Source organism: Pinus tabuliformis, chromosome 3_2 (assembly GCF_031772625.1).
Source record: "Pinus tabuliformis cultivar Carrire ecotype Pingquan chromosome 3_2, CPIR1, whole genome shotgun sequence".
In the NCBI taxonomy this organism is placed as follows: domain Eukaryota; kingdom Viridiplantae; phylum Streptophyta; class Pinopsida; order Pinales; family Pinaceae; genus Pinus; species Pinus tabuliformis.
Window position 1 is genome coordinate 257,278,236 of NC_142302.1, and position 20,753 is coordinate 257,298,988.

Consider the following 20,753-nt stretch of genomic DNA (forward strand, 5'->3'; position numbering starts at 1 on the left):
CGTCTTTCAGCATTCTGAACTCAGCAAAAGGTGGCAAGGGTTGACCTGCTTCAACGTACTATGTACTTTGATCAAAAGAGTCTTGCTACAACATTAATGCGCTCAAATGATGATGCCTTCCAGGAATAACAACCTCGAGCTTGAATCTTGCTTGGAATTGTATGTGCCGTGTTTCTCCTCTGGAATATGACCCAGTCTCATGGAAATGAACGCCTTTAACACCTGTGTGAAGAGTGCAGGAATATCCAATTTGAACTAGCTTAAAAAGAAAAAAAACCTGACTTGACAGTGAATACGCTTGGCACCAGTCTCAGATTTGGCCCGCAAAGAGTCGTATGGCAATCTGTCATAAGATACAGATTTCGTGTTCCTTGTAATCTTTAATCTGGGCGCTTCAAATTGCTAATGTGGTTCTCTGCAAATAATAGTCGACCGCTTCACCGTTCTTTTATGGTTAATAGTAAATATTTCATGTCCATGACAGTGTTAATCTTGTCCAACCACTAATATGATCCTGCAAACTTGGCAAATACTTCGGCTAACCTTACTGCTCAAAACAACGCACATATCAATGCTTTTGAACAACGAATTGGGTGTTGCTGCAGACAAATTCTGGGTTTTTTTACCTTTTTCTTTTGACAAAAGCTCACATTGGCCCATGCCTTTCCCCACATGCATTTCAAATCGACACCCTTTGTGGTTAAGTCTATTGGTGTAAATTTTGTCTCATGACAATGTGCGCTGACCAAAATGAAACTCAACGATATACTTCGCCGTCAGCAAATTTGGCCCTATGGCCACTCACATCCGCTATTTCCACAACCAACTTCGGTCTGCGCAAAACTTGATTTCTAATTTGCACGACTTTCCTTCATCGTGGCAGTGACGAGAGGTTCGGTGACACAGCCGCCGCCCAATTGCACCGGTGACTAAGACAAAAATTCCTTTCACGTGCACACTTAGATCGATTTCTTGGTTCCTTCGATCACTGGATTCGATTGACAGAGCTGGCATATTCCCTTGCGTCGGCGTTTCTCCTACTACGTCCTTCAAATCCCACATAAATCCACTTGTCTCTCCATTCACGGGTTTGACGTTCTGTTACAGGGATGTCAATTCTGCCCTGACGATGGAATTCGCCTTAACTTCACCCGTCAATTTTTTCTCGAAACAACAATGTGAAAAACTGTCCTTGTAAACACGAGCTTGGCCCCGAGAAAGAACTCTCTCCTTGCGATCACGTGAATTGGCATTTCAGCTCGATCATAGCAGCGGAAGTTTCATAAAATCTTCGCTAGTGTTTATTTTAAGTGGGCCCATCTTCACAAAAAAATAGTTGAGTATGGCCTCTATGCTTAGGTTCACAAATTATTCGGGTTTATAATTAAGTGGGCTCAGCTCTGAGAATAGTGCGCACCTTACTTTCCAGAAAATTTTAACCTGTCAATTGCAATTTTTGCTGAATATTTGTCTATGGATGAACGTCAGCTATAGGTTCCTCTGCGTCCAGCATTTAATGACTCAACTTAACCATCCGCACTTCAACAGACAGGCATATTCGTCGCACAACACTTGCAGTCTAATTACATATTTCTCCGGCTTATATCCACGTTGTATTGAAAGCATGCATGTAGTCACGACCTCAAAGTGCTTGGCCCATGATATATGCCTATCAAAATTGATTTAATAATACCCGCTCGTCTAAGTCACTTGACACGGGGATTCGGGATTCGTAGGATACAGGCATTCAAGTGTCGGATTCGGACACGTTGACCCCCCGGAACAGGACACATAGGACTTGTTATATATTAATCTATTATATATATATATATATATATATATATATATATATATATATATATATATATATATATATATATATATATATATATATATATTAAGAATTAGATATTTCTTACACAAATTCTAATTAATGATACAAATTCATTGATTTCAAACGTAGATCTTCATCTATAGCATGCATAGTACATACAAAATTCCAATACATGTCAGTGGTCACATAAATCATGATTAAATGAAAGACAACTTACAACTACAAGATAGTAAGATAAAGACACTGACAGCTGTAGTTTTCTCATTAAGTCATCAAATCAAAATGTGTTACATAGGTAGTGTTGGTGCAATGCCAATGGCAAATAGAAATAGAAAATATAAAACAACTACAGGTATACAAGTCTCAAGGCAATAAGTAGTCATCGATCCTCAGAGTCATCATCAGAATCAGCGTCAATGTCCCAATCATCATGGTCACCACTGCTCTCCTCTGCATCCTCCTCCTCCTATTACTTGAGTTTTCAAATCAATAAGTTTTACACTAGAATTTGGCTTTTGCCTTTAGGAAACTTCATAGCGAGTTTCAATAAGGAAAAAATATTATCCTCACTACTTAAAATCTTTAACCTCTCACAACAATGCCTGCTTATAGAACTTGGAAATATTTCACACTTAATACCATATTTGGAAGCTCCAAACAGATGATTCCTAGCAAGTCTAACATCAGTTCTGGCAATGGCAAACAATATTTTGTCTCTAGAACAAGATTCCAATGATCTGAACTGTTATGCTGGTATCATCTTATTTCAAAGCTATTGGATTTAAGGCAATGCTGTATCTCCAGGGAAATCTCACCAAGTACTGTGTATTGTTCCTTCACTTTATTGTCTTAAGAAATGCTTAGTATTTCTCAGATTCTAGGGTTTGGAAATTCTATAAGTGGACATAATAATTTCATCTCTGAGTTCTTTGATAGATCAAACATGAAAATTTACGAAGTCAGCTAAGCTCAAAGTGTTGTTGCAGCACGTCGGTATCATCTAAAGGAAAAATCAGACTTGGTTGACAAGCAAAAATAGACATAAGTGTGCCTCAATAGCAAGCAGTTTTAGGGGATTCAAATCCCAGAATTGGGACACGATGTGTTTGTATGGGATTCGTACGAATCCCGTACGAACATGTTGTATCTAGTTCTAGGATTCGAATTCCTAGCGAATCGTGTCCGATTTGCAGGATTCGGACTCGTGGGGGGTTTAGGACGAATCCAGTTACTAAGTCGCTCCTTTGTTGCCCCTTTAATAATTCAACTATACATTCGGCCCTTTTGATCGACGATTTTTTAAACTTTTCAATATGGTGAGATTTCACGTCGGGTCAACACAACCATGGCTGTCAACAACCAACCTTATTCAAAGTAAAATTTCGGGCTCTACAAGATGGGTGAATCTTACGACCCTTCACAAAATTGCTCCACGCCTTCACAGAAACATGAGATAATAATTGGGCCCTTTTAATTTGGCTATCAGATTTGTTGAATGATTTTGAGTTGCCAACAAACTCAGCAGGAATTTGTAGAATAGTTAGTGCCAAAACAATTTTTTTTTTTTGGTAACAAAATGATGACGTTGGCCCCTTCCAAAACAGATCTTCGACAATTTGCAATTAAAACTGAAAGCTCGCACTTTGAGGCAAATTCGATGTTCTGATACCACTGTAATGTCCCAAATGGAACGATTTGGGGTTTTCTCAAAATTTTAACTCATAAATAGTTCAGATAAATTCCATTCATAAACAAAAGATTCCCATGTAAAATAGAACAAGAGAATGCATGCAAATCAATCATACAATGAGCAAAAATAATCTCAACTTTTATTATATTGTATAAACTGGGGTTTTACATGTTGGAATAACAAAAATAGTTGAGATAACTGAGATAGCACTGGCCTCAGGGATCTGCTCCAATGTTGCACGGGCCCTCCACCAAAAATGAACCAATCTGTCACTGTTAAGCTCTCTTGTGAGTTCTGGATGAACTCACCAAGGGGAGATGGGTACTCGCTCAATCTCACTAAATCACCCAAGGGTTTTCGTCCTAGGGCTACCAATGGAGTAGAGAATCGGGTTCTCAACCTCTCATACAAGAAACAATATCAAAATCCAAGATGTCCTGCAATGGCCTCTTCCTCCTCTTTTATAAATCTTATGGACTCGTCTAGAACCTTCTATTTTATTATTATTTTAGTCATGGAGCACTTTTCCCTCTTTTATTTTAATTAAAATATTCTTTTTAATGCGGGAAAAGGGTAAATTGTCCACCATGTTTCCTCAGGTCACTGAATTCACATCCAAAAGTCCCATCATGTAGATCTTCTCGTTTCGGTTCCAACGAACTATTACACTGAGGTGTTCCATCAATTAATCACCCGGGAATGCCACCTCGAGCATAATTAATTAAGTTATACCCATTAACAATGGTGATTTTTGAAAGTTGTCGGAATGCAACAGAACGAAAGACAACTTGTGCTGATGATGGAATATGCCAAGCGAATGCCATCAAATTCCATAAGAACTCCTCAAAACTCCATCGGGACACCCGATGACATAAACCATCTCCACTAACCTGGTCATCCCCTGTCCTAGAAGTCCACCCTGTCTGTACTATGAAGAAGAATAAAAATGGGGACATGACACTTTGGCCCTAAAAAAATTATATAAAAACGAAAAAGAAAATAAGACCTTTGGCCATTGACATTTCAATGATTCTATAAAAAAAATAATTTGATGTAAAATTTGAAGGAGAACTTTCATATATATAAAATTGTTCTATATTATTCATAAAAAGTGCATGATAAAGTGAAAAGGGAATCTTTCCAAATATATTTAAAACTATACGCAAGAAAAGAACAAGTAGATAAGATTACCTTGATTCTTCATTAAGCGGTTTACAAGCTCGTGGTTTTAGCAACCCATGGTAATTTTCCATGGTATTTTCAAGGTAAAAGAAGAACAAAAGGAATACAAAATCTCTATATGTGAATGGTACGTTTTAATTTTTACGTGGAGAAAATTAATAGATTCAAAGGCACATAAGTGTACATATATTTTATATTATACCCCAAAGAGGTGATGTAATGTTTCTAAATAGGAATACAAGTGATATAAAGCAAATAATCTGTTCAACAAAATGTAAAAACGAAATACACATTAACCACCCATAGAAATGCTGGAAATAAGGAACTTTTGAGCCATTTTATTACTTTTTTGAGGGTAAAATATAATGGATAATAGAATGGTGCACCTGGGCTTGTCTCAATGGACAAACATGACCAAACCCAGGTGAGAAATGGCTAAACCGATGACTCCTCCAACTGCTGCACCGATCTGCACTGTGCTGCCTAGAAAAATGTCTTTTTTGCTAAGTTCGAATGGCTAGAAAGTCCACTTCTTTTGCTCAGAAAATTATAAGATTTTAGCCCCAGAGTCCTTGGCCTAAACCCAGAAAAACACACGAAGGAATTTCGCTGGTTTAGACGTCTGAAATTCGACCCCCAAGGAGCCCAACTTTAGTTGCAACTACAAAACTCGGCCTGCTTGGATCTGCCTGTAAATCCTCCTTGAAAATGTCCCAAAGTGCTGGGTTGACCCCTACTACAAATCCCCTGACTTCCCGGATGGGCTTCCGACCTATAGCACCTACTCCTAAGCTCCAAAAAAATGCTGGACTAACGCTTTGTGATGTCCCCAAGCCTAATAATTCGAACTGCTAGGACGCTGGCTTTGTTCGCTGCAACACTCTCAAGAAATGATGGCCTACTGCTTCTCTCCCAATCCTCTAACTCTTTCGGCAAATGGCTGATCAATGGTGACTCCAACTCCTCTTGCGTATTCTCTAGATATCCCAAAAATACACACTCCCTGTATATGACTGAATGGTAGTGCTGAAACAAACTCTTGGATCTCTTGAAAATGCTTATGGAACTGCATCATTAGGGCGGGCATGGAAGGTCCCTTGAAGGAAATGTTGAATCCCCTGCTTGAGAGATTTGTGTTTAAACAACTAGTTGACTCAATTAAACAATAGAGCGAACGATCAAGTAATTTCGATTTGCAAGGTGTAATAATGAATCCAAATGAGAGCTTCCTCCTCCTTTTATCTCCTTGGGCCTTCCTTACCACATGTGGGCCCCTCCATCCAGCTATTCGAATTCCCTCCAAGCCAAGTTCGAATTCACATGTGGGTGGCCTCCACATTCCACTAGCAACAAAATAAAGTCGAATTTCCCCCTAAGTCCATAAGTCGAAAATGTTGGGTTCTTTTCCTTAGCCAAAATTGTGCAAAATTGTGTAGCAACACCCTGTCACAAATGTATTTGAGAAGAGACATGACAGTCCTCCCCTCCCAAATGTTGCTTGCCCTCAAGCAACCTCAAAGCTGGGTGCTCCAAAATATGCTCACCCTCCCAGGTGGCATCCTCGTTTGGCATGTTCTTCCAACGCACCAAGAACTCCTTGATGGTCCTACTCCTCAGTTTCCTTTCCTTGCTCTCCAAGATGGCCTCAGGTTCGAAAACCAAGTGGTCGTTATCATCCAGTGGGGGTAAATATGCTGCTGCTGTCACCTATTGTCCCAACACCTTTTAAGGCATGAGACATGAAATACATTGTGGGTCTTGCTCCCTAGAGGAAACTCTAGCTCATAGGCCACTGAACTCGTCTGATCATCTGGTATGGCCCATAGAAGCGGGGTTGTAGCTTCTCGGCCCCCTTCTGCTTCAGCGTGGCCTGCCTGTAAGGCTGTAGCCGGAGGTACACTAAGTCTCCCTCCTCAAAATGCCTCTTTGTCCTGTGCTGATCTGCGTACACCTTTTGCTGGTTTTAGGTTGTCACCAGTTATCCTTGAGAGCCTTAAGGATGTCTTGGCTCTCTTGGACCCAATCTTTGGCCTTTGGGGCTCGAGTGTCTCCAAAAACAATGTCAACAAAAGATAATGCATTATATCTATACAAAGCACGAAAAGGAGTCATACCAATGGAAATGTGGTGGGTGGTGTTGTTGCAGTACTTGCCCAAATGCAACCACCGAATCCAAGCCCTCTGCTGACAGGTCATGTAGTTCCTCAGGTACCCTTCCAGCGACTGATTAACCCTCTCAATCTGACCATCTGTTTGAGGGTGGTAGCTGGTGTTAGGAGTGGGCTCGGTCCTGACCAATCTGAAAATTTCCTCGCAAAAACCTCGCATGAACCTGTTGTCCCTATCACTCACAATGTTCTTGGGGAGCTTGTGCAATTGAAAATCTCCCGAAAGAACAATTCTGCAACCTGTGCAACCGTGTATCTGGTGGGGATGGCGAAAAAGTGGGTATATTTGGTCAACCTGTTGACCACTACATAGATGCAGTCCTTCCTCTGCACTGTGGGGAGCCCTGTGATGAAATCCATAGATATACTTTCCCATGTCCCCTTGGGGATGGGAAGTGGCTGTAGCAATCCTACAGGGTAAATCAACTCCCCTTTGTTCCGCTGACATGCCTCACACTCATGTACATGCTTCAACACGTCCTCCTTGAGGCCCTTCCATGTGAATCTCTACCCGACTGTCGTATATGTCTTCTGGAACCCCTGGTGCCTGGATAATGGCAAGTCATGTGCTGCTTGGAGCACCCTCTCTCTCAACTGCGAGTTGGGTACCAGGAAAATGTGCCCCTTGTAATATATGACCTCATCCATCACTCGGTAATGCTCATCTGCATGAGTACCCTCCAAGATCTCGCATGCCCTCCAGTCCTTGGAGTACTCCACCAATAGCTGAGCCTTCCAATCATGGAAGATGTTCATGAGGGATAAACCAACCGGTCTCTGAGATAGAGCATCGACCACCACATTGTGGTTTCCCCGCACATACTCTATGTCGAAGTCATAGGCCTACACCTCGCTGACCCATATTTGCTACCTGTCATTGAGGTCTTGGTGCCCCATGAAGTGACGAAGACTGTTGTGATCAGTCTTCACCCAAAACTTGTTTCCCACCAAGTACTGTCGAAAGTTGGCCAATGCATGCATGATGGCCAACATCTCTTTGTCATATATTGAATATGACAGCTCATGTGGTAGGAGCTTCCGACTCTCAAAAGTAATGGGATGCCCATCCTATGAAAAAACTGCTCCAACTCTGACCTCGGATGCATCACACTCCATGGTGAAAGGCTGGGAAAAATCTGGAAGTGTCAAGACTAGGCAACTGCTCATCACCTCCTTGAGGCGATCAACGTTAACCTGTGCTTCATCAGTCCATGTGAAAGCCCCTCTCTTGGTCAAATCGGTTAGGGGTGTTGCCAGCTGTGAGAACCCCTTGACAAACTTCCTGTAGTAGGTGCAAATGCCCAAGAAGGCCCTCAATGCAGTCACATCTCGTGGTACTAGCCAGTCTCGGATGGCCCGTATCTTCTCCTCATTGACCTTCACCCCATCAACACTGATGATATGCCGTAGGTAGGGCATCTTTGTCAAGCCAAACTCGCACTTGGATAGTTTGGCATAAAATTGTTGCTCCAATAGGATGCGTAGTACCTCCTCCAAGTGCTAGAGATGCTCCTCCCATGTCTGGCTGTAAATCAGAATGTCATCAAAGAAAACCAGCACAAACCTCCTCAACTGTCCCCGGAAGACATGGTTCATGCATGACTGGAAAGTGGTCGGAGTGTTGGTCAGCCCAAATGGCATGACCAGGAACTTGAAGTTCCCATAGTGGCACCAGAAAGATCTCTTAGGGATATCGTGATCCCTCACCCTCATCCAGTGGTACCCAGAATGCAGATTGATCTTAGAGAAGTATTTGCCTCCTCTAAGCTCATCCATCAACTCATCTATGCAGGGAATGTGGTACTGGTTCTTCAACGTCTTCCAGTTGAGGGCCCGGTAGTAAATACACATGTGAAGGGTTCCATCCTTCTTCTTCACTAGTACTACTAAGAAGCGAAGGAACTGGGACTTGGCCTGATATAGCCCAATGCTAACAACTCCTAAATGGCCTTCTCTATCTCATCATTATAGGCCTTGGGATGCCTATAAGGGTTGGTGATCACCGCCTGCACACTTGAATCCAACTCAATAGTGTGCTCGAATCCCATGTCTGGTGGCTGCCCTAGTGGAATGTCCCCAAACACAACTATGTATTTGTCTAGCAATGCTTGTATGTCTGGTGGTGGTGGTTGGGCCTATCCCCCAACCTAAGAAATCCTTAGCTCAACTGCCCATCCAATACCCCCATGTCGCAGATCTGCCTCCATCCTGTGGGTTGAGACTGTCTGAGGTGGATAGGACTACATGCCTCTGAGAAATACCAATTTGCCATCCGACCCAATAAACTCCATCTTTGGCTTCCTCCAATTTGTTGTGACTCGCCTAAGGGAGTACATCCACTGGACACCCATCACCACACTGGTGTCTGGCACATTGACCACAAAGAAATGGTCTGTCATCGAGTAGTTCCCCATAACTACGGTCAAGGCAGGAACATATCAAGTGCATTGTATGGTGCGGTCACCTAGTACTAGGATTGAAAAGCCCTTAAACTCAGTTGTGGTGAGGCCCCTCCTCTGAACTAACTGGGCATATATGAAGTTGTGGGTAGCCCCACTGTCAACTAGGACTGACACCCGTTTCCCTTGTACTGTGCCTCTGATCCTTAATGTAAAAATTTGGGAACCCTGCATAAGGAAGGAAGGACTCCCCCGGATGGGGCAAGGGATGCCCCTCCCTGTGGAGGTGGTGGTGGTGGCCCTCTATCTGTCGGACTCTCACCATCTCCCACACCACACTCCTACTCCACCTCGTCCTCCTGGTCACTGTTTGAAATGACCTCAATATGGTGTGCTCTGCCGACAGTGCACCGATGTCCTAGTACCCAGAGCTACCTGCATGTGAAGCACAACTTCCTTCTCTCGAGGTCCTTTCATGTCTTATCATCTAACTGCCCTCGCCCTTGTGTGGTCCTCTGAGGTGGAGGTCTACCTCATGGCGCCTTATGTGGAAAAGGTGTCCATGCAAGAAAAGGCGCTGTAGTCTTGGGGATGGCCCCCTGTAGATCTCTAGTGCACAAAACTGCCTCCTGCATCGTGGAGGGTCTGCGTGACTTCACCAGTCCACGCAAGGGCTCAAGTAAGCCCTCAATGAAGGTATATACCCTCCTAGCCTCTGATAGATTTGGAACCATCATTGACACTCGTAGAAACTCTGAGATGTACTGCTCCAGGTTGCCAGTCTGGCGCAATTGGGTCAGCTCTCTGAAATGGGCGTCTGGATCTCTCTGATCAAAACGCCCCACTGCTCTCTTGGTGAAATCCTCATAAGAAGCCACATTGCCATGCCCTAGGGTGGCCAAGCCATGAAACCACCATTCATGGGCTCTCCCCTCCATGTGCAGTGTGGCCATCTTGATGGATTCTTGTTCTGTCATTCGATTGAGCTGGAAGTAGGTGTCCATCTTCTCAACCTAGGCCCTAGCCGTACACTTGGTAGAGCCATTGAAAGTAGGGAAGTACATCCTCCCTATGGTCCTTTGCAACTCATAGTTCTGGGTTCCTTGTCCTCCATAACCCTTGTTCTTCTCACTCTGCTTGAGCTTGCAAAAATCTCTGAATGAGAGTGCTTCACTGAAGTCTGCATCCGTAGATTGCCACTTTGAAATAATCTTCCATCTGAATGGGGTCTTCACCCTTTGTTGGTTCGATTTGTGCCACTGGTATGAAAGAGGGCAGTGTGGCACGAGTTGGCCGACTAGCTGATGGGTGATGCGTTGCTGGCGAGGGGTGATTGAATGGCTGAGAGGCTCCAGAAGTTTCCCCAAATAGAAACCCTCTAGGAGTGGTCTTCTCTCTATTCTGCATCTTTGTCTCTTCCAGCGTATCTTTTTGGTCGTTGGCTAAGTCATTCAGGGCTCTTAGGAGGCTGTCGAAAGCCTCTCTTGCTTGGGTTCCACCATGTCCTCCTCTTCTACCATTGCTTTCCCTCTGTCCTCCGTGTCTAGAGTAATCTCTAGCTCTCTTTCTCTGCTCCGGTAGCTCTGCCTTCGGTATGTGATGTTTTGTTGATCAGCTTCTCTCATAGGATAAAATCCCCACAACTGAGCCAAGAACTAGTCTTTGATACCACTGTAATGTTCCTAAATAGGAAGACAAGTGATATAAAACAAATAATCTGTTCAACAAAATGTAAAAACGAAATACACATTAAACACCCATAGAAATGCCGGAAATAAGGAACTTCTGAGCCATTTTATTACTTCTTTGAGGGCAAAATACAATGGATAATAGAATGGTGTACTTGGGTTTGTCTCAATGGACAAGCATTGTAACAACCCATTAATAAAATTTTAGACTTTAAAAAAAAACCTTATAAATATATATATTTATATATATGTATTAAATTTTATAAAGTATATGGTTAGACTTTATAATATGAATTTATAAAACATATCATTAAACTTATATAACATATATAAAGAAATGTTATAAGACATATTACTTAACTTTATATCATATATTATTTAAATGTTATAATATATATATCTTAAAACTTTATAACATTTATAATACAAACGTTATACAATGTATCATTAAACTTTATAACATTATAATGTAAGTTATAAAGGTATCAGTTATAAAACTGATACGTAGGCTGGAAATGTTATAATGTAAATATCAGCTGCCCTAAAAATCTATACGTATCCCAACCATTAATAAAGTGGGTGGAACCAGATAAATAGTTATTACTGAGCGCCAAGGACAGCAAGGACAGCAAGAAAGATCGGAGAGCCATGAATGCGTGGGAGGCGGTGGCTGCAAATGGGAGGGCGGCCACCGCCAGGCCAGGGAATAAATAGCGGAGGCCTGAACCTGAAGTGGGGGGGGAAAAAACCGGAGAAAAGGGCAGAGGAGGAGAGGCATAATTTTACCAGAGTAAGTTGGGAGAAGCGGGACTATCCATTGAAGAGCTTTGAGTGGTCTGAGGCTTTGGGCACGGAGGGACAGAGAGCTTCTGTGGAGAAGCTTTCTGGATTGAGCAGCCAGGTTTGCTCGGTCCGGTTGGGAGGTATTGGCCTCTCGAAAATTGAATCAAATTAACCACAGCATCACCAGCAGCAGATTCACCAGACAGAAGCAGGATCAGCAGCAGTTAAGGTATGTACCGATTTAATGTTCAGGCTTCCGTATTTCAGGTTATAGTTCTGTGTTTGTATTTCAGGTTTTAGTTTCTGTGTTGGATTGGTTATTACACATGGTATCAGAGCCAGTTTTAAACTCTGCGGCACCTTATTGGCCTACACCTGTAAAACACGCTCTTGAAATCTCAAATTCTTGCAATTTCTCGTCACGGCCGTTACAAATCCGTATCTGGCATCGATTCTATCGTTTTCTGGCGGAATGAAAAGTTCCTCGTTCTGTAATTCCCACGCATCGATTTCTGAAATTCGCCTCTCTATGCCGACGCTACCATCGAAACAGGCTTCGGGAGATCGAACCTCCAAGACCACAATATCGTCGTCCAAATTCGAAGAGGAAGCGGCCATTACGGAAAGAAACAGGGGAGGGTGTAACCACGGCTCTTACATAAATGAATATGCTGTAGTGGTCATGACAATCGGTCTTGAAATACCCTCGGGAGTGCCGGATTGCTTCTTTTGGATATTTCGGAAGTTCGAATCCGGCGTTCGTTTTCCTCATATAGCCTTAATTTCGACTTACCAGATGCTAGATCACGTCCGTGTAGACAGTCTGTCGCATTTTGTTCTTAGTATAGTGTGGAGGCCGCGCGAACGCGAGCCACCGCTGCCGCAAATTATGTCGTGCACTCTCCTCAGTGGGAGATGCTAGGTAAACCCCTCCCAAAGTGCAACGGAGGTGGCCTTCCTAGGCCATCGACCTTCACGATCATCGATTGACCCCGCCCTTTCCAGCAGCTGGATCCGTCCAGATTCATCGTCAAAAGTAGAATCTGAGAAAGAATGCGGGAAAATTGATATCTTAATTATTTACTCTTTAAACGCATCTGTTTCAGAGACTTCCGCTACAGCTACGTTATGACTGGAATAAAAGGGTCATGAGGGCAAGGCGCAATCTAGTTTGGGTGTTGAGGGTTTTTTTTTAAAGGATTGCAGAGTTTCGTTGTTGAAATTCATCGATTCCTCCATCTATTTTTGCGTTACAGATTCGTATACGCTCAATTTCTTTATTGTTACATGCACTCTATATTACGTATGACTGTCTCTGCTAAAAGCAGTCCCTGTATGGTATTATTACGTTCCGACTATGATGATGGTCTCAACGCTATACGTATATATATCTGGGGAATGTAATTTCTAAAACAATGATCTGTAAAGACCCCAGATATCCCATAGAAATTAGGAAAGAAGTGATTTCACATAACTATATCATTCTGTACATGAGATTCTTCCATCATGTAATTCATACACATTTGATTTATAAGTGATACTTACAATTTCCTTTTAATTGTTAGGTTGAGTTAGTGTTTTACCAGAAGTTCTTTGGCAAATCAATTCATAACTTGAAGGGTGGCACATAATTTTTGTACAACTGAACATAAAATCTTAGATACAGATGCTCAATACTAATGGACAATCAAAATAATGTGTGGAAATGAATGAATATAACGATTGAGCCTAGATTTTTAAGTTTTAGATGCTGATGAAAGGATCTTATCCAGTAAATTGACCAGGTCTAGATTTTAATATAACTTGAATACAACAACATGAAATAACGGATAAGTATAGAGAAAACAGGAAACGAGTTCACTTGTAAAAGGTTTGGGACAATTCATCAAGTGACAGAAGCCGGGTCTCCAAGTTGGAAATGGAATTGGGCATGACTGAGGGTTAAAAAGTGTTAGAAAATGTGATACAGTTATGTAGCTACCGTTGCATTTAAATTTTAGTACCAGTATGGTCACACAGCACAACTCACTTGGCAGAAATTGTAGTGAAATTATTTGAGGTATTATTTAAACAGTAAAGAGCTCACAAATTATACCTTTGAAATGGAAATTGATTATGGTCTCATTGCTCGTTTGGTAGCCAATTTCAATTATAGGTGATAGGTACCAAGGTACAAAGTGAGTCCTGACTCCTCTGTGGTGCTATCTTTGAAATTTATTTTAGTATAGTTATCTCTGATCAATAATTTTCTTCTGCTGACTAGCATATATGATTCAAAATGTAGTTTTATGGTCTTAATGTTGAAAATAAGTTTCTGTAAGAGTATCAGTAGGTACAAGTTTTTTTTCACAGTTTTTTTTTTATTATATATAGTAAGAGATTTTTTGAAGTTAGTACAAGAAACATTTTGAAGTTAGGATAAGGTCCATTTAATAGAAACTGTTATCTCGCACTATTTAAAAGACACATACGCACTTATATTCTGTAACTAGGTCTTTGTAAGTTTTGTGAAAAAGAGCAGCTTTATTTTGCAGTCATTTGTTACCTTGCCAATTTTGGTTCCTTTTGATTCCATTTGCATATGTCAATGGCAGCTTCCAAACGTGTGAGGTTCAAGACAACAGTGGGACCTTATGCTCAAATAGATGGCATATCTTCAAAAGCTAGATATAATGGTGGATAATTGTCAAGCATGATTTCTTTACCACCACATAAACTTCTATAAAAAATTACATTTTCATTTAAAATAGATTCCGTTGCCTGCAAAAGTTGATAGTAGTAAATCCCATTTTCTCACTTTCACTGGATTGCAGACTATCTCAATATCTTAAAAGCAATAAAACTCCAGTAGTTGTTTAAACTTCACTACTATCTCTATATTTTAAAATATACCTCTTACATAGAAAATGTACTAATTAAACAATGCTTTAAAACAAAATGTTAAAGGTATATGACCAAAACTTATTGATAATAATCCATTCTTAAACTGGTTTATAATATATTGGTATTAATCAGTGGTAAATGGCCGTCCTCATGCAGGAGGGAGGTTAAAGGACCATAAAATCCAAACCAATACTCAGTCTCACCGTGACACAGGTTGCGCGGGGAACTTGTATTGGGCCATTCAACCATATAGACCTATTCTACATAGTATGAGATTTTCCAAATTCTGTCTGTGGAAAATGTGCATTATTCATAATTATATAACAAATTTTATTAAGTATTTCTGCACAATAGACTATGCAGAGATATCAGTAAATTCTAGATCAGAATAAGAAGGCGAAAATTCTGCGTTTGTCATAATGAGACATGGACCTTATGGAACACATCATTTTTTCTTCCTAGGTTTTAGGCTAGTAAGGAAAGGAACCAATCCTTCTTTTATGGATTAAATCCTCATCCCAGTAATATATTCGGGACATAAATATATATGACCCCTTAAATGTAATAGTCAGGTTAAGGTATGACGGGTATGTTACCGATGTACCTTGTGATCGAGACATCTAACATTTTCATTTTGTGGGTGTTGTTAGGTAAATAAACCTTGGGGTGTCTTACCTTAGGGGCTAATAACCATACACTTCTGCATTATTCATTTTAGAAAACCCTGCATTAGGACAAGGAGGTCGCGTGACCACCCTCCTTGACCTCGGTACCAGTAAGATCCGCCTAGCGGGTAAAATAGCAAAACTATACCCGTTTTTAAATGTGAAGTTGCAAGGAAATTGGTGTGTTAAAATTCGGTTATTCGCCTCAATTTTTTTTTACATATATATACATTTTATTTGTGTTCAGGGACCATTACTATGGTAAAGACGTATGAGCGACGACGACGTGACCAGGCAGCATCATCACCACTAATGTCGCCACCGTCGCCATCGCCATCCCCCTCACCCTCGTCACCACCAAGGCAGCCGTCAACATCAAACGCTCCAACGCCAGAGTTGACTGTGATAATGAACTCTTTGGAGGCCTTATTGGAGACATTAAAGGAATCAGCTAAGGCTAAAAACAAAGAGGAATTTCAGCATGTAGCCACCAGTTCAGCGGAACCACATAATTTGGAGCCCAGAGGATCGAGAGAAGACATCTCTAGAGAGCTTCAGAAAATTAGACTCCCAGAATTTTCGGGAGGTCGAGCTGGTGAACGCGCTGAGGCATGGTTGGAAGGGATGAACCGGTGCTTTAGGTTAAGAGAATATTCGCCTTCAGCAAAAACAAAAATTGCCGTGTTTCAACTAAAGGAAAGTGCCCTGATTTGGTGGGGAAACCTGGAAAAGCAGCTACACCTTACATCAGACAACGTTCCTTGGGATCTGTTTGAGGAAAGGTTCCGCGCAAAGTATTTACCTCCATACTTTCAACAGCAGCAAGCCAGAGCCTTTCATACACTAATTCAGGGAAGTAAACGGTGGAAGAGTACGAAATAAGGTTTATGGAGCTGGTAAAATACATTCCCTACTTAGACTCTGATGAACGTCAAGCTGAACGCTTCATATTTGGGTTAAACCCTCGCATCAGAGCCTTGGTAAGTATGTGGAAACCATCATCGGTAGCCGAGGCAGTCGAATGTAGCCGTTATGCAGAAGAACACCTTGGAATCAAAAAGGATATAGGGCCAGCAGGGCCTTTACAATCAGGACTTCCAGGGAAGGCTCCCCGGAACTTTTTAAGAGGAGGTAGCTCGAGGCCACCTTACGGTAACAGGTTTACCCCAAGTATGGGGACAAGAGTTCCCATGGCTGTAAACACTATAGCTGCAGAATCGTCCAGCACCAGACCATGGGCATCGCGAGGGACTACCGGTAGAGGAAGGGGTGCGAGAGGAACCAACATGGGAGGACGCGGCTCGTTCTCTAGAAATTCACACCCCGATTCAAGAGGATCAGCGCAGCTCAATTGTTGGGGATGTGGGGGGCCGCATTTCCAGCGTAACTGCCCAGAAGCGTCATCGGACATATTGCAAAGCACTGGGAGGGAGCTGATATCAGCCAAGCGAAGTAATCATAGGATTCATGCAGTAGTCAACCACGACCAAGCAGCCCATCAATCCACTGTAGTGGAATCTTCAGGTATTATCAATGGTGTAAAACTCAAAATCTTATTTGATACTGGTGCCACAGATAGTTTCATTTCGTCATATGCATTAAACAAATGTGGGCTGACAGCTCGTAAACAAAATGATTTCCACCAAGTGGAAATGGCCTCAGGAGAACTCCAAACCGTGGGCTTGAGTGTGGATCAATGCAAAATTGACCTAGGGGTCTGTTCGACTAAACTAAAAGTCTATGTCACAGCCCTAGGGACGTATGATCTTATCATAGGTATGGACTGGCTGGAAGCTCACCAAGCGTGGGTAGATTGTTATGGAAAAAGGATTTTGGGCTTAAATGATGAGGGAGAAGTAATCCAAATTCAAGGAATCAAGAGAGAAATTTCTTTGCGCTACATTTCGGCAATGCAGGTGAAACGTTGTTTAAGAAAGGGTTGTCAGGCTTATGCAATTCACGAAGTAAGCCAGGAAAAGGGACCATCTTTAGAACAATATCCGGTGTTAGCCGAGTTCCCGGATGTATTTCCAAAGGAACTACCTGGATTACCCCCGGTAAGAGAATTGGATCTCACTATTGAGTTAAAGCCAGGTACCCAACCGATCTCTAAAACGCCTTATAGAATGACAGCTCCAGAACTTCAGGAATTGCAAATCCAGTTGAAGGAACTACTCGATATAGGGCTTATTCGGCCCAGTACCTCACCTTGGGGCGCTCCTGTAATTTTTGTGAAGAAGAAAGATGGATCCTTAAGATTATGCATAGACTATCGGGACTTGAATCGAGCTACAGTAAAGAATCAATACCCTATGCCGCGGATCGATGATCTTTTCGATCAAATGAAAGGAGCTTCTGTCTTTTCAAAAATTGATCTTCGATCAGGGTATCATCAGCTAAGGATTTCGGAAAATGATATCTCTAAGACAGCATTCCGGACACGTTTTGGGCACTATGAATTTACTGTGGTACCATTTGGGTTAACAAACGCGCCAGCCGTATTCATGAATCTTATGAACAGTGTTTTCCGTCAGTATCTTGATAAATTTGTACAAGTCTTTTTAGATGATATTCTCATCTATTCCAAGAATGAAGAAGAGCATAAGGAGCATTTGCGGTTAGTATTGTCCTGCCTTAGAGAACGTCAGTTATATGGAAAACTGTCCAAGTGTTCCTTCTTTCAGGAAAAAATTCATTATTTGGGTCACATCATATCAGGTGAAGGGATTTCAGTAGATCCTGAGAAGGTAAAAGCGATCATGGAATGGCCAATACCGAAAAATGCACATGAGATACGAAGCTTTATGGGCTTAGCAGGTTATTACCGGAGATTTGTGGAGGGATTCTCCAAAATCGCGAAGCCAATCACAACCCTCCAGCGTAAAGGTGTTAAGTATGAGTGGACCGAGGAATGTAATAATGCATTCTCTGAACTCAAAAGACTACTCACCAGTGCACCAATCCTAAGAGTCCCTGATATGGGCAAAGACTTTACGGTATGTACTGATGCATCCAAGCAAGGGCTGGGTGCAGTGTTAATGCAGGACAGGGGAGTGATAGCTTATGCTTCCAGAAAGCTAAAACCTCATGAAGAACTCTATGCTACTCACGATTTAGAATTGGCCGCTGTAATGCTAGCTTTAAAGATCTGGAGACACTATTTGGTGGGACGAAAGTTTACACTTAAAAGCGACCATCAAAGTCTACAATATTTGTTCACCCAAAGAGACTTAAATGCCAGGCAAAGGCGATGGAGTGAATTCCTAAGTGAATATGACTTCGGAATATCATATATTAAGGGAAAAGAAAATGTAGTAGCCGATGCCTTAAGCAGGAGACCCCGAATATTTTCTCTCATACCCATTAAAGTGGACTTAAGACAACGAGTACTGGATCGTCTTATAAAAGACAGCTGGTATTTAAAGGTGAGGGCAAGTCTTGAGGGGATTAAGGCAAAAGAATCTAAGTTCGAGGGTTATGAATTAGAAAGCGATGGGATCTTGCGATTCCATGGAAGGATGTACATTCCTGATGATAAAGATCTTCGAGATACCATCCTCAGGGAAGCTCACAAAGCCGTATATTGTGCTCATCCTGGAGTAGGGAAAATGTATGCGGATACCAAGAAACTCTTCTTTTGGGCAGGCATGAAGCGTGATATCGCTCAATTTGTTGCAAAATGTATGGAATGTCAGCAAGTAAAGGCAGATCATTGTCACCCAGCGGGTCTCTTACAACCCCACGACATACCTATGTCTAAATGGGAGACCATCTCTATGGATTTTATCACTGGACTACCTCTTACTTCTCAAAGACACTATGCCATTCTGGTAGTGGTGGATAAATTAACAAAAAGCGCCCATTTTATTCCGGTAAGGGATACTTATGATGTTGCTGACGTGGCTCGAGTATTCATAAACGAAATTATCAGATTCCATGGAGTACCTAAGAAGATTATATCCGATAGAGATTCGCGATTCACTTCCAGATTCTGGACGTGCATGCAGACAGCCTTAGGTACTCAGCTAAATTTAAGCACGGCTTACCATCCTGAGACTGATGGGCAAACTGAAAGAGTAAATCAAGTACTTGAAGACATGTTGCGAATGTATGTAATGGATCAGCAATCCCACTGGGAAAAGTATTTACCCTTGGTTGAATTCGCATACAACAACAGTTACCACAGTTCGATTGGGATGCCTTCATTTGAAGCTTTATATGGCAGACCTTGCAGAACTCCGTTAAGTTGGGACAGGTTAGAAGATCGAGTGATAATAGGACCAGAATTAATCCATGAAATGGAAGCGCAGGTCAGACAGCGATTAAAGGAAGCACAGGATAGACAAAAGAGTTATGCTGATGCTCACCGAACTGATAGGAGGTATGAAGTAGGGGACCAAGTCTTCGTCCGCATCAAACCAAATAAAAGTACTATTCGATTCGGGAAAGGGACAAAGTTGTCACCCCGATTTATAGGACCGTTTAAAATCGTGGAAAGAGTTGGACCTGTTGCCTATCGTCTTGCCCTGCTACCTCACCTGCATAGAATTCATAATGTATTTCATGTTTCTGTGTTACGACATTATGTAGCTGATCTATCTCATAACATCCAGTGGAAAGAATTGCAGGTATCGGACGAGGGAGTCATAACGGTCGAACCGTTACGTATACTGGAACGTAGAGTTCGACAGCTGAGGAACCGCCTGGTGGACCAAGTTAAGGTCCAGTGGGACAAGTATAGTCCTGGATCAGTGACTTGGGAGAATACATAGGACATATGTCAGAGATACCCTAGTTTATGTCCATTTTGAAGAACTTTACACTATGTTTAGTATATATCTACTTCACTACTGTCAGAGACCCAAAAACATTTGAATGATTAGTGATAAACATGAAACTTTGTGGCATATTATATGTTTAAATTCCTGCTGGTACATGGATACCAAAATAATATGTGTTTAAATTCCTGCTGGTACATGGATACCAAAACAATATATGTGATTATTTTACTAAAATTATAAATGTTGAAGTAAAGTTAAGGCCGTTAAATGATTTTACTTCTGGTAGAAATTGAAAACAATATAAATCTGTTTTATTTTATGCATGTCAAAGATGAGCAACTGAAATGGAAGATATGAAGTGAATACATCCTAAAGAAAAGTCAGAATACATGCATGGAAAATGACAAAATTATGTTATGTTGTAGTATCATATGTAAATAATACATAAGTTATTTCGAATATACTGATGCGCATTTTACAAATACATGGGTAAGTGTAAGATTGCAGATAAACAGGCAGATAAACTATGATTGCAGATAATTGATCCAATTTTCGAGATGGCCACGTGATGACAGAACCTCAGATCAGTTAAAGCTCCAAGTGATTCTATGATAGGGTAGTAGCCCTAATTTTACTGGAGGGGTGGAGGTGTTACCCACCGTTTATCCTCCGAATCCTGG

The 20,753-nt window shown here is 41.6% G+C and overlaps 1 protein-coding gene and 1 non-coding gene across 2 annotated transcripts in view; one reads left to right on the plus strand and one right to left on the minus strand.

The window, feature by feature from the left end:
* TOP3A (topoisomerase 3alpha) overlaps positions 1–20,753 on the plus strand; it is a 493,378-nt gene that overhangs the window by 309,021 nt on the left and 163,604 nt on the right. The gene's annotated exons all lie outside the window — the stretch shown is intronic.
* Positions 12,594–12,752, minus strand: LOC149180648 (U1 spliceosomal RNA). The gene has a single exon (XR_016257858.1). It is a non-coding gene; the product is annotated as a U1 spliceosomal RNA (small nuclear RNA).